This window comes from Lithobates pipiens, unplaced genomic scaffold (assembly GCF_037356315.1).
Source record: "Lithobates pipiens isolate NorthernLeopardFrog02 unplaced genomic scaffold, aLitPip1_a1.2 Scaffold_1, whole genome shotgun sequence".
NCBI classification, from domain to species: domain Eukaryota; kingdom Metazoa; phylum Chordata; class Amphibia; order Anura; family Ranidae; genus Lithobates; species Lithobates pipiens.
The window spans coordinates 122,997,454-123,011,734 of record NW_027507685.1 but is presented as its reverse complement, the minus strand read 5'-3'; positions in this window follow the sequence as shown (position 1 = coordinate 123,011,734).

Genomic DNA, 14,281 nt, shown 5'->3' with positions numbered 1-14,281 from the left:
GGCTCCATATTGATTTTCATTGTGCTCAACAGGAAAGGTGTCTCTTTCCCTGTATTTGGGCAAATTTGGGCATGTCCGAATAATGATCAAAACAAGAATAACTCTAAATAATTAATAAATAAAATAAATTGACATGAGTTCAGGTTATATTCACCCGTAAAGAAAACATTTAAAACATATTCATGAATATATGTTATTGCAGAGTGATGCTGTGACATAATAGCATACTCAAAACAGGACTGATTTGCTATTTTTCTTCTACATGTAGAATGTTTACACTAGTAGATCTATAGAAGAAGAAACTTCTATACTTCAGCCTATTTCAACAAACATATATAAGCTATATTGGACAATTTGAATGTTTGATGAAAAATGACACCATTTCAGTTATTTTGGGGATCTTCCTAATCTGATGGATGACATCCAGGCTTTGAAGTGATGCAGTTGCTAAGGAGATGAGAGTCAGTTGCTAGGGAACAGGACCATCTAGTCGGTTTATAGAATAAAGCCACTGTAGAAACAATCTAATATATAAAAATATGGTTAAATGCTAGTAGAAAGAACTGCATACTGTTCCCAAGTAGCAATGAATACAGTAAAGGAAATAAGCATCCATTTTTTTGAATGGAGCTGCTGCAACTGAAACCAAGACAATATTTAGCTGGTTTATTTATAGCAAAATGATGATATGCCTGAGGACTGTTATCAGTTACTGGGTGGTGCAATTGATAGTATGAAAAATAATCAATACTAGATTAGCCTTTACCCTACGTTCACACCTATGTGTTTTTTTGTTTTTTTTTGTGTGCATTTTGCAGTTTGCAGAAACACACTACAGTCCATTTAACATGGTTTCCTATGGTACTAATTCACATCTATGCGTTTTGTGGTGGACGCATTTTTGTAAAGGGTTGGGAAAAAAATTTCCCGCGATTTGTGGCTAATAGATTTCAATGGCGCTGCACCAGAAACGCAAGTGGCACATTTGTGAAGCAATTTTTTTAATGTGTTTTGCGTTTATTTTACCACTGTATATAGCTGATTGCTAAGCAGGGGGCCGGGAAGCCAGCCGCCGAGTTCTTAGCAACCGATGAGTCATCAGCTGTCAGCGGGGTTCCCCACTGAAAGCTGAATGTAAAAAAAAAAAATTATTTGCCAGGAAACCTTCGGGTCTAGTATGGATTCTGAGGGGACCCCTACACTAAAAAAAGTAGGCCCCACCCACAATCCATACCAGACCCTTATTTGAGCATGCCTCCCGGCAGGTCAGGAAGGGGAGAGGGTTAAGACCTAGACCTCAGTAACTATTTATCGATGCCGCTGAAAGGGTTTGCCTTATATCGCTATGGGGTAAGGGAATCACTTGTGCTGCCCTGTCCCTCTGAAACCGGATTGACTGCGGCTAGGAGAGATGGAGTAACCAGCTCTCCTAGCTGCAATCAATCCAGGTTGAGCGAGTTATAGACCTGTTCCCCCAGTGCCATTGGGATGAACCTGTGCATGGGGAGCTCATGGTTGCAGAGCAGGAGGAGTCATCGGCTCTGTTGATTTTATGAAGGAGCTGGTTCTGGGTGGATCAGCTGGAGAGGATGTTGTGGCGTTTGGTGCTTTCCCGGGGCTGGAAGACCTAATTCCAGAGAAGCAGTTAAGAGGTACTGTGGGTCACAGCCAGGGCAGGACTTAGGGTGGTGGGGGCCCCTGGGCTTGAGTCACTTTCGGGCCCTACCTTCTATACATTACCGTATTTATGGGCATATAACATGCACCCCAAGTTTAGGAGGGAAGTTTAAGGGAAAAAAAATTACATTTAAACGCCCATCAATGCAGCCTTGTCCAGTGTCATTTGCAGTCTTGAAGTTTAAAAATTGCGCCGCCAAGATACAGAGTCCTGTGTATCCTGGCGGCTCTCCTGTCCTCTTGGCAGCTCTCGGGTCCTTTTGGCGGCTCTCGGGTCCTCTTGGCGGCTCTCGGGTCCTCTCACAGTCCCGAGCGGAGCCGAGAGTAGCCGAGTGTACTCGGCTCGGCTCACAGTTACGCCCATTCCCTTTGTTATGTCCATCATAGGGTGGGACTGGACGTGACTGTGAGCGGAGCCAAGTACACTCTGCTATGTATCTCGGCGGGGCACCCTATTAGGCGAGGCCCATGGGCTTGAGCCCAGTCAAGCCCAATGGTAAGTCCTGCCCTGGTCACAGCAGAGAAGTGTTTCCCTGCTGTTTGTGTCATTGTCAGGGATGGAGCTACAGTTTGAGGCCGCCTTGGAGCTAGGAGATGCTATGGGGGTTTTTGGGAGAGCCCCCTTTGACTCAGGAGGGTGAAAAACATCATCTTTAGTTCCCAACCAGCTTGTGTGACCTGGTAATGGTAGTGAAGAAGCACGATAATGATGAGAAGCTGGTGAGAGCTATGATAGTAGGACAGGCACTTCATTCTTACTTGCCTCCCAGTTGGGGGCGTGGGTGCCTATCACAGTTCCACACTGGTATTTGATTGTATGAGAACTGGGGAATGGAGGGACTTTCCTGACCCCAGCTATTATATGTAAAACCCCTCTGACTGGTTGATAAGGAGCTGTAGCGTTTGATACTATATAGTGTATGTGTTTTTGTATTATGTTGTTTGTAACTGTTCAAGTACTCAGCTAGGTATTTTTCCTGTATATGGAAAATGTTTACTCTCTTTATGATGCATATATTTTGTATTAAAATATTACAATTTCTGTACTTCCAGCATTGTGGTATATTTGGCACTGGGACATGCCAATGTTAACAGTGGGGTACTGTAACCACGGGATAGTGCCATTTTTAGGGAAAACCCTCCCCTGCATAAAAGTAGTGGGTGGGGCTATCTTAGTCCATTATAATCTAAAGCTTGGGTCAGAGAGTGATGGGAAAAGGCTACCCCTAGTCAGTGGCGTAACTAGAACCTTCAGGGCTCTGATGCAAGAAACCATGACGGGCCTCTCTGAACCCCAGTCGGGGCCCTTCCCTCTGAGTCCGGTGGTGGAACTCCAGGCCCCGGTCAGAGGTATGACCTTTGTGATCCCTGTAGATCTGGTATTAGTCGTTTTTTTTTTTTAAATGTGGGAGCCCAGTTGGGGGCTATGATGTTCCACCTTTGAGACAAAGAGGAAGTATGAGCCCCCAATCTTTTTCTCTGCAGCCTCAGCTACATAGACTGAAGGGACAGCAATTGGTACAGATCACTGACTCTCAATTCAGAAAAAGAAAGGACCAGTAAATTACACATTTACCAGCCAATTTCCCACTCTCCGTCATGACAGATCCCCAGCAGCAGTCAGGAGGATAGGGGATGGGGGAACCTTGCAGAGCCAACAAGGGGGTCTGGGAAAGAGCATACAGAGACTGGAGCGCACACATTGCTGGTACTGCTGTACCCACCCCCATCTCCAGTGACTGCACACTGGTACTAATGTACCCCCCCATCCTCCAACCACCCCACACTGGTACTGCTAGAGCCCCGTCTGTCCTTCAGCTCCCCACGCTGCTACTGCTGTATCTCCCCCTCCCCCCTGGTGTCCAGTGACCCCTGCTGGTACACTCCCCAAATGGCTGGGGATTCAGATTTCCTCTGTGTGTTCTGCCCCCTCCTCCATACTGGCACCCTAGGGTGGCTGACACCAGCCCTACCAGCCAGCATGGTCTGTAGATGGGGTCCCTGTTCTTAGGGGAGGTGGGGTCCTGGTCCCCAGGGAAGATGGGGTCCCTAGGAAATATGGAGTCCCCATTGCCAGGGGATATGGGGTTCCTGTCCCTAGGCAGGATGGTGCTTCAGTCCCCAGGAGAGATGGGGTCCTTTTCCCCAGGGCAGATGGAGTTCCTGCACCTAGGTGAGATGGAGTCCTTGTCCCCAGGTGAGAAGGGGACCCTGTCCCCATGGGCGATGAGGTCCCTGTCCTTAGGGGAGATGGGATCCCTTTCCCCAGGGGATAAGGGGTCCTTGTCCCTATGCTGCTGCCAGCCATATGTAAAGGGGGCTGCATGGGCCCCCTGCAGCACAGGGCCCAGTCGCGGTCACCCTCTATAGTTATGCCCCTGCCCCTAATATACAGTATATGTAAGCTTGTAGCCTTAGGAACTGAAAGGGGTTGTAAAGGCTGAATATTTTATACCTTCATCCATTCTATTGCACATGTCTAAAGATAGATACATACATAGATAGCAGTAACCTCTTATGCCGCGTACACGCGATCAAACAATCGGGTGGAAAAGTCCGGCAAACTCAAGTCCGCCGGACAATCCCCCCGTGTGTAGCCTCCGGCAGACTTTTTTAACCCGAAAGTACGGCGGACTTAGAAAGTAGTTTTGCACTCCAATCTTCCCGCCGGACTCGCATTTCAGCGGACAATCCGGCCGTGCGTATGCCAGTCCGCCCTACTTTTGAAATGAACCGACTTTTCCCGCCCGGAGAAAAGTCCACTCATTTAGAGCGGGTCTCCAGGTAGGCGGGGCCCGCGAAGGAGACGTCGCTGGCCCCACCACCTGGTATGGACTTAAAGGGGATCCCCAACGCCAAAAAATTTGGCGTGGAGGTTCCCCGCAGGTCCACATCAGACCCTTGTCTGAGCACGCTACCCGGCCGGCCAGGAAAGGGGGGGACGAGCGAGCAGCCCCCCTCCTGAGCCGTACCAGGTCGCGTGCCCTCAACATGGGGGGTGCCTTGGGGAAGGGGGGGCCGCGCGGGGGGCTTATCGGAACCCGGGAGCCCCCTTTAATAAGGGGGCCCCCGGATACCGGCCCCCCACTCTATGTGAATGAGTATGGGGTACAATGTACCCCTACCCATTCACCTGTAAAAAAAAAGCACAAAAAAAACACATCACAGGGTAAAAATAGTTTATTGCACAACTCCGGGGGTCTTCCGTCTTCGGGGGTCTTCTCGCCGGACTCCTCCACTATCTTCTGCTAGCTCTTTTGCTAGCGGAGGAGCCCGGCTTTCTTCCTCGCCTCCGGGCTCTTCCAACTTCGGAGGTCTTGTCCCCCTCTTCGGTTCTTCTGCCAGGCCACCGCGCCTTCTTATAGCTCTTTTACAGGCGATGGCCCGGTCTTCTGTCACCGCTGTCGTCGTCGCCGCCTTCTGTTCTTTTCTTCTCTTCTTCTCTTCAGATGTTGACTCGTCGCTCCCTCCGCTCACAATGACAGGGACCGGGCGCGCGGCAACTCATATAGGGACATCACCAGATGATGTCCCCGCCTATTATGATGTCACAGTCCCAGCATCCTCTGGGACTGTGACACCATAATGGGCGGGGACATCATCCGGTGATGTCCCTATATAAGTCGCCGCGCATCGTGTCGGAGCCATTGTGAGCAGAGGATGCGACGAGTCAACATCTGGAGAGAAGAACAGAAGAACAGAAGGCGGCGGTGACGACGACAGCGGCGACAGAAGACCGGGCCACCGCCTGTAAAAGAGCTATAAGAAGGGGCGGTGGCCCGGCAGAAGAACCGAAAAGGGGGACAAGACCCACGAAGAGGGGAACAAGACCCCCGAAGTCGGAAGAAGAGGCCGGCGGCGAGGAAGAAAGCCGGGCTCCTCCGCTAGCTAAAGAGCTAGCAGAAGATAGCGGAGGAGTCCGACGAGAAGACCCCCAAAGACAGAAGACCCCCGGAGCTGGGCAATAAACAATTTTTACCCTGTGTTGTGTTTTTTTTGTACTTTTTTTCACAGGTGAATGGGTAGGGGTACATTGTACCCCATACTCATTCACATAGGGTGGGGGGCCGGTATCCGGGGGCCCCCTTATTAAAGGGGGCTCCCGGGTTCCGATAAGCCCCCCGCAGACCCCGACAACCAACGGCCAGGGTTGTCGGGAAGAGGCCCTTGTCCATATCAACATGGGGACAAGGTGCTTTGGGGTGGGGGGCCGCGCGGCCCCCCTTCCCCAAGGCACCCCCCATGTTGAGGGCATGCGGCCTGGTACGGCTCAGGAGGGGGGGCGCTCGCTCGTCCCCCCCTTTCCTGGCCGGCCGGGTAGCGTGCTCAGACAAGGGTCTGATGTGGACCTGGGGGGAACCCCCACGACGATTTTTTTCATTGTTGGGGTTCCCCTTTAAGTCCATACCAGGTGACGGGGCCAGCGACGTCTCCTTCGTGGGCCCCGCCTACCTGGAGACCCGCTCTAAATGAGCGGACTTTCCTCCGCGTGTGTGGGCGAGTCCGTTCATTTCAAAAGTAGAGCGGATAGTACGGGGGACTTAATACGCCGTATTAGTCCGCTGAAAAAGTGCCGTGTGTGGGTAAGTAGCGGGTTCGGAAAGTCGGACAAACAGTCTGGCGGGAAGTCCGCCAGACTAAGTCCGGCGGATAGTCCGCTACGTGTGTACACGGCATTAGGAACCATTGAGTATTCTGGGTTCACTACTGAGTACTAAGCCCTTACCAGAGTGTTGTCCTGCTGACACCACAGAAATACCTTGGCCAGGTGACTCCCTGGCTGTCACAAGGGATAAACATGTACATACTGATGAGATAAATGTTTAACTTGTATTAATGTCATGGAAATTGCAAAATGAGCAAAAGAAACAGTTGGCACAGTCTTGCAAATGGGAAAACATCAACAAGAAAAAGGCAACATAGCACAGCACAGTACCACTTTAGGCCACTCCCACCCATCCTGCACAACTGAAGATTTAAATGCAAGCTCCCAAACCGAGTAGCTGGGCTAGCTCACTTGCAGGTTCTCAGTGAGGAGAGTCAGGGTTTAACTCTCAGGATTTTGGGCAAGTACATTTTCCAACAGATACCCCAAACAGATGAAGAACTCTTCTGCCAGCTAGTCGGGGCCCTTATGTTGGTACACAATAGGGATGTAGTCTCTTTGAGAAAAAGACGTTGCCCAAGGGATGGTAAAGTAGTGACAGAGTTGCTTGGAAGAAAAAGGGGGGGGGGGGGAATGCAAACCAGCACTTAAAAAGCTAATTTCTTTCTTAGATAACTTGAGTCTAAAGTAGTGTTTGTAGAATTCCTGTGTAGCAGGAAGGCAAAGGGTGTGAATCCTGGTACCTTGCAGGCAGTGTTGATAAAGGTGGTGAGGATGTTAGACTGCAGCACTGGATGGGTTGTAGCGTCTGTGCCTAAAGATATAGACCTGTACTCTAAACTGTTCTAGACTCTAGCAACTGAATGCAACAACAGGTTTGAAGGCAATGGCAACATTGAGTGGGTTAAGAACCCTCTCACCCAGTCTCACAGCACAACAGGGCCAAATGATGGCCTCCCATTTGGAGGGGGTCCCATTTGCCAGTCCTCTTGCATGACTGTGTAGATGGCGATGACCCAGTTCGCCTGCCCATAGGTTTTGCTAACCTGCCTGCTCAGGATGATCATCTCTCTCACCGAGCGGCATGCCCAGACAGGTTCTTCAAGTATCAGAGGGCCTGCACACTTCAGTACAGCTAACAAGGGGCTATAGCCACGCGTGCAGGAAGAGGTCTGCTTATCAGTTATGCAGGCACCAGTCTATCTGGAAGCTTGGAGGGTGGAGCTTTCCCCCGGAGGAAATCCAGTGTACCCTGCTTGTGTGTATCCAGCGCTAAACTGGTTGCCTGATCTGCAGGAGTGGACACTGGTGTCTGGTTTGAGCATCGCGGGGGATTTACCCTCAGGATGATCGAGGGGACGGAGCGACAATGCCTGCTGTGCCCTGAATGTCGAATACCGACTGCAGTGGTCAGTGCCTGGATCCACTTACCCGGCTAGTTTCCAGGGAGCAGGGACTAAAGTACTACTGTGTGGATCTGCAATTGGAACTGTGCCAATTACAGTCGCAGAAGTCCTGGAAGGCTGGAGTGGGGCCTTGGAACGTCCGAGCAAGTTGGGTTTGAGTCAGAGCCTGGTGACTCTCCTGTAAAAACCAGTGACATTGGTGAAGAAGAATGAAGATCTGCCGTGGCCTGCAGCTTGGTCAGGGACCTGATAACCATAAGTACTGCCCAGCAGAAACCAGATAATGTCCCTGAAATGCCGGCTGCCCTTATGTGCTCTGCTGACCCCATCTGGAAGGAGCCAGTGCAGGGGGGAGATGTGCCCTCAGGTGAGCCAGAAGGGGAAAGCGGAGACAGGGCCATACACTGGGGTACCCCCAGACTGTAGGCAGAATTAGTGTCCCTGGATGATGAGATAGCGTATTGGTCGTCACACTGTAGCTCGGAGGAGGAATAGGAGATGGGAGGCTCCCTGGTCCAGGAAGAGATCCAGTCTGAGGTGTTAGATGTACCAGATCCTGCTGTGGGAACCCAGAGGAGACACAGGAACCCCTGCCAGTGCAAGAAAGCCCTTTTACAGCGGAACTTTCACCACCCAGAGCAGGGGAATTCAAACAGTGAGTCAAGAGGTCCCCCAATGCTTGTGTCCTGCAAGGAAAAGGGAAGCTAAGAGAGCTGCCCAGGTTACATAGTTACATAGCTAGTCAGGTTGAAAAAAGACACAAGTCCATCTAGTTCAACCACAAAAAATAAAAATAAAAAAAATAATAAAAGAAAAAAAGGTTTCAGAGGGAAGTTCAGCGTAAAACAGCTCTGGGGTGGGGTCTGGACTACCCCTGACATCATGGACATCATTGAGAACTCCTGGAGAGAGTGGGAGGATTACCTGGTGTGAGAGTATATGCACATCCCTAAGCCTCTGTGGGTGCCAGATTGTGAAGAGACCTGGGCCCGGTTCTAAGACATTCAGAAGGAATGGAGGCTGGGGAGAGCAATTCACAAAGACAGAAGGGTGGTCGTGAAAGCATGACAGGCTGCTAGGAGCCACTCTGTCTCTATCAGAAAAGCTGATGGCAGTAGAAGACTGCCTGATCTCTACGCCTGAAGGACTGCTGGAGTGTGCACCTCACAAGTGGAGACTGTGGCATAGACAGCTGGGAGATAGCTGCCTGTGTTGCTTTTCTATTTGTTTCTTTTCAGACTAGGCTAGTCTGCCACCCTGACAGGGGCGTATCAAGGAGTTGGTGAGACCGGTGCCCACCAGGGGCGCGGGGGTGCAAATTGGCAGTGTTCTACACCCTCCGCCACCCTTTCACCCACTTCCAGCCCCACACAGATGTGCAATGCAGCACGTGTACTCCCTCCTCCTCCCCCAGGCCCACCAAACCTCCCCGTCGCCGCTTTAAGGTCTCATGGTTTGGCAGTGCTGGCTGGACGGGGCCCCGGTGTTCTGCCATATAGTGTCCGGCCATCATATAGTGTCCGCCCCATACTGCACATGCGCAGTACGGAGCAGACGAAGCTTTGGAAAATCTTCGAAGCTGAACGGCGCCTGCGCAGTGAGTGGAGGTGGTAGCCCCACCATCCAAGCGAACATAGGGTTGTGAATATTAGAGGGCCCCTCGCGGGCGAGCTTTGCTCGCCACGCTTGGGGCTCGGCCTTCCTACTCTATGTCCACTTGGATAGTGGGGATAGAACCTGGACTCATGGCGCAGGCGCCGTTCATCCTCGGCAATTTTCGGAATCTGTGTTGCTGTGTACTGCGCATGCGCAGTACGCAGCGGACACTATCGGATGGAGGACCTTATATGATAGGACACCGGCTCTTCTTGTTCTCCCGGGCACAGGCCGGCTCTGCCCCTAACCCTTGGACTGTGCAGCGTGCCTGGATCCGGAGAGAGAGGAAGAGCCTGGGGGGGGGGGGGATGCGGTGGGTGTCTCGTTGATATTAGTACTTCGGGGGCCTGGCCTCCTGTGGGGCGGCCTGCTAGACATGCTGAAGGTGAGAAGGAGAGCCAGGCTGTGTGTGCGGTATGGAGGAGGAGCCAGAGGAGATGACCTACAACACATGTGTGTCTGTGTGTGACATCATACATATGGTCAGTGTGTAGTGTAGTGGTCAGTGTGTAGTGTACTGGTCAGTGTGTAGTGTAGTGTGCAATGCAGTGGTCAGTGTGTAGTGTAGTGTGCAGTGTAGTGGTCAGTGTATAGTGTAGTGGTCAGTGTGTAGTGTAGTGTGCAGTGTAGTGGTCAGTGTGCAGTGTAGTGGTCAGTGTATAGTGTAGTGTAGTGGTCAGTGTTTAGTGCAGTGTAGTGCTCAGTGTGCAGTGTAGTGGTCAGTGGTCAGTGTGTAGTGTAGTGGTCAGTGTGTAGTGTAGTGTAGTGGTCAGTGTGTAGTGCAGTGTAGTGGTCAGTATGTAGTGCAGTGTAGTGGTCAGTGTGTAATGTAGTGGTCAGTGTGTAGTGTAGTGGTCAGTGTGTAGTGGTCAGTGTGCAGTGTAGTGGTCAGTGTGCAGTGTACTGGTCAGTGCAGTGGTTAGTGTGTATTGGTCAGTGTGTAATGTAGTGTAATGGTCAGTGTGTAGTGCACTGTAGTGGTCAGTGTGTAGTGGCCGGTGTGTAATGTAGTGTAGTGGTCGGTGTGTAGTGTAGTGTAGTGGTCGGTGTGTAGTGCAGTGTAGTGGTCAGTGTCTAGTGTAGTGGACATTGTGTAGTGGTCAGTGTGTAATGTCGTGTAGTGGTCGGTGTGTAGTGCAGTGCAGTGGTCAGTGTGTAGTGCAGTGCAGTGGTCAGTGTGTAGTGCAGTGTAGTGGTCAGAGTGTAGTGCAACGTAGTGGTCAGTGTGTAGTGTAGTGGTCAGTGTGTAGTGGTCGGTGAGTAATGTAGTGTAGTGGTCGGTGTGTAGTGCAGTGTAATGGTCAGTGTAGTGGTCAGTGTCTAGTGTAGTGGTCAGTGTGTAGTGGTTGGTCTTTAATGTAGTGTAGTGGTCAGTGTGTAGTGTAGTGGTCAGTGTGTAGTGCAGTGTAGTGGTCAGTGTAGTGGTCGGTGTGTAATGTAGTGTAGTGGTCAGTGTGTAGTGCAGTGTAGTGGTCAGTATAGTGGTCGGTGTGTAATGTAGTGTAGTGGTCAGTGTGTAGTGTAGTGGTCAGTGTGTAGTGGTCGGTGAGTAATGTAGTGTAGTGTGCAGTGCAGTGTAGTGTCAGTGTAGTGGTCAGTGTCTAGTGTAGTGGTCAGTGTGTAGTGGTCTGTGTGTAATGTAGTGTAGTGGTCGGTGTGTAGTGCAGTGTAGTGGTCAGTGTAGTGGTTGGTGTGTAATATAGTGTAGTGGTTGGTGTGTAGTGCAGTGTAGTGGTCAGTGTGTAGTGCAGTGTAGTGGTCAATGTGTAGTATGTGTGTAGTGGTCAGTGTAGTGGTCAGTGTCTAGTGTATTGGTCAGTGTGTAGTGGTTGGTGTGTAATGTAGTGTAGTGGTCGGTGTGTAGTGGAGTGTAGTGGTCAGTGTGTAGTGTAGTGGTGGGTGTGTAGTGCAGTGTAGTGGTGGGTGTGTAATGTAGTGTAGTGGTCGGTGTGTAGTGCAGTGTAGTGGTCAGTGTGTAGTGTAGTGGTCAGTGTGTAGTGCAGTGTAGCGGTCAGTGTAGTGGTGGGTGTGTAATGTAGTGTAGTGGTTGGTGTGTAGTGCAGTGTAGTGGTCAGTGTAGTGGTCAGTGTCTAGTGTAGTGGTCAGTGTGTAGTGGTCATTGTGTAATGTAGTGTAGTGGTCGGTGTGTAATGTAGTGGTCAGTGTGTAGTGGTTGGTGAGTAATGTAGTGTAGTGGGCAGTGTGTAGTGCAGTGTAGTGGTCAGTGTAGTGATCAGTGTCTAGTGGTCTGTGTGTAATGTAGTGTAGTGGTCGGTGTGTAGTGCAGTGTAGTGGTCAGTGTGTAGTGCAGGGTAGTGGTCAGTGTGTAGTGGTCTGTGTGTAATGTAGTGTAGTGGTCGGTATGTAGTGCAGTGTAGTGGTCAGTGTAGTGGTCGGTGTGTAATGTAGTGTAGTGGTCGGTGTGTAGTGCAGTGTAGTGGTCGGTGTGTAATGTAGTGTAGTGGTCGGTGTGTAGTGCAGTGTAGTGGTCAGTGTAGTGGTTGGTGTGTAATGTAGTGTAGTGGTCGGTATGTAGTGCAGTGTAGTGGTCAGTCTAGTGGTCAGTGTGTAGTGCAGTTTAGTGGTCAGTGTAGTGGTTGGTGTGTAATGTAGTGTAGTGGTCGGTATGTAGTGCAGTGTAGTGGTCAGTGTAGTGGTCGGTGTGTAGTGCAGTGTAGTGGTCAGTGTAGTGGTCGGTGTGTAGTGCAGTATAGTGGTCAGTGTAGTGGTCGGTGTGTAATGTAGTGTAGTGGTCGGTGTGTAGTGCAGTGTAGGGGTCAGTGTAGTGGTCAGTGTGTAGTGTAGTAGTCAGTGAAATGGCCAATGTAGGAATCGGGTAGGTCAGTACTATTGTAGGAAGGGAAGGAACCACTACACTATACACTGCCGTGAAGTTAGGTAGGTAGGTCACAACTGGACTGACAATTGTATTTGAATTAATACCTTTGTAACAGTGAGATTCTGGTAGAAACATCAAATGTAAAAAAAAAACATGTAATGATGCATAAACTAATGTACACTTAGGGCAGGCTCACATATAGGCGATGCCTGAAATTGCATGTGATTTGCACCACACTGCAGTGCAAATCACATGCGATGCCTGTGCAATGCGAATTCAGCCATACAGATTGTATGGCTGAATTAGCATTGCATTGGGTCCCCCTTTGATGAACTCAGTGAAGCCTAGGTTTGGATACTTACCATTTCTTCTTTTTTGCCAAGAGCCTGATGACTAAGGAGGGGCTCCCCTTAACAGAGACTCTAAGGGCCGGTTCACACTGGGGGCGATGCGAGGCGACACGATTTGCCTCGCTGCGGTCTGACAAGTCGCCCCCGTTCTGTACATGGAACCGTTCTGAGAGGAGCGACTCAAGTCGCTCCGACTCAGAAAAAAGGTTCCTGTACTACTTTTGGGCGACCTCGGGGCGACTTGCATTGACTTCTATACAGAAGTCATTTGCAAGTCGCCGCTGAGGTCGCGGCAGGTCGCGGCGAGGCAAGTCGGTGTCGCCTCGCATCGCCCCCTGTGTGAACCGGCCCTAAGGGGAAAATAAAATTAATGTTGTTTCTGACAGCTAATTCTATAACCCCCTACTGCCAGAAATATAAAAAATGGGTGTTTATTTGTTTATTTTCTGTCAGTGGGATTATAACCCCTTGCTGACAGAAAATTTGTTAGTGCTAGTATTTTGTACTTTGTGTTCTCTCTGTTTGCTCGTTGTGAGCGGACGCTTACCCTGCCATCATTGGACAACATTTTCCAACGGTCAGAGAGCTTCACTTGAGGGGGGGGGCTCTGGCCCTTTGTGTATAGTTTGTGTGATACTGTATGTGTTAGCTGCAGGGACCTGTATTTAGGATGTATATAATGTGGTATAAATATATGGCTTTCACACAATGTATATTTTTCTACTGCTAACTTAGTTGTACCTGAGCTCCGCCCCAATTTGTTCCCTTTTTCACCTTCCAAAACTGTTTTTTTAGGCTGGACCTTGGCCGGGGGGGGGGGGGGGGGGGGGGAGAGTAGCACCCCCTAGCATGGCTAGTGGGCTAAGTGATAGGGTATTTTGTTAGGTTGTGTAAAATGTCAGGTTTGGTTGGCAGCCAAGCCTGTGTGTTTTTGTGGGTCAGGGTTTGAGTGACTCAGGTAGGCTGGATGATTCAGCAGCAGCTTCTCTGGTGACTCCTCCCTGCTTGCTGGAAACTTGGAGAAGGTTCCAGAAGCTGTTAGGAGGAGTCTAGCTGGAGCTAGCTGGAGTGTCCTGAAGGCCCTGACTAATCCCCAACAGAAGGGTTGGCAAGGGGCAGGCCCCATCAAATAATCTGGGTTAGCCCGGCTGGGGCAGTGGAGTTTGGGTGGAAGATGGAGATGGAGTGTTAGGCTGTTGGGGCCTTTGAGAGTAGCTCCCCAGTAGGGATGAGCTTCGTGTTCGAGTCGAACATACATTCGACTCGACATCGGCTGTTCGCCCGTTCGACGAATTCCGAACGTTATGGGCCATTCACGCCAAATTCGTGTGGCGCTCACGGCCCACAATGCACTGCGATGGCGCAGTGCATTGCTGGCTCATGATTGGCCAAGCATGCTCTGTGACCCCGCATGCTTGGCCAATCACAGCGCCAGCAGCGAGGAGAGCCATGATTGGCCACAGGCAGGATGCCTGTGGCCAATCATAGCTCAGGCTGTGTAGTACACGCCCCACACTATATAAGGCCGCCAGCGCGGCGGCCTTGTGTAGTGTGTTGGCGTCTGAAGCAGTTAGTGGGTGTTCTCTGTGTACCTTCAACACAGTACACACCGATCTTCTCTATTTGAGACCACTTGCCATCTGCAGGAGTTATTGGAAGTTGTGTGTGCCTCCAGCACAGCACAGTATACATCTGTATATACCCCTTTATCTCTGGTGTTCTATAATAAAGGCATCTGCAGGAGTTA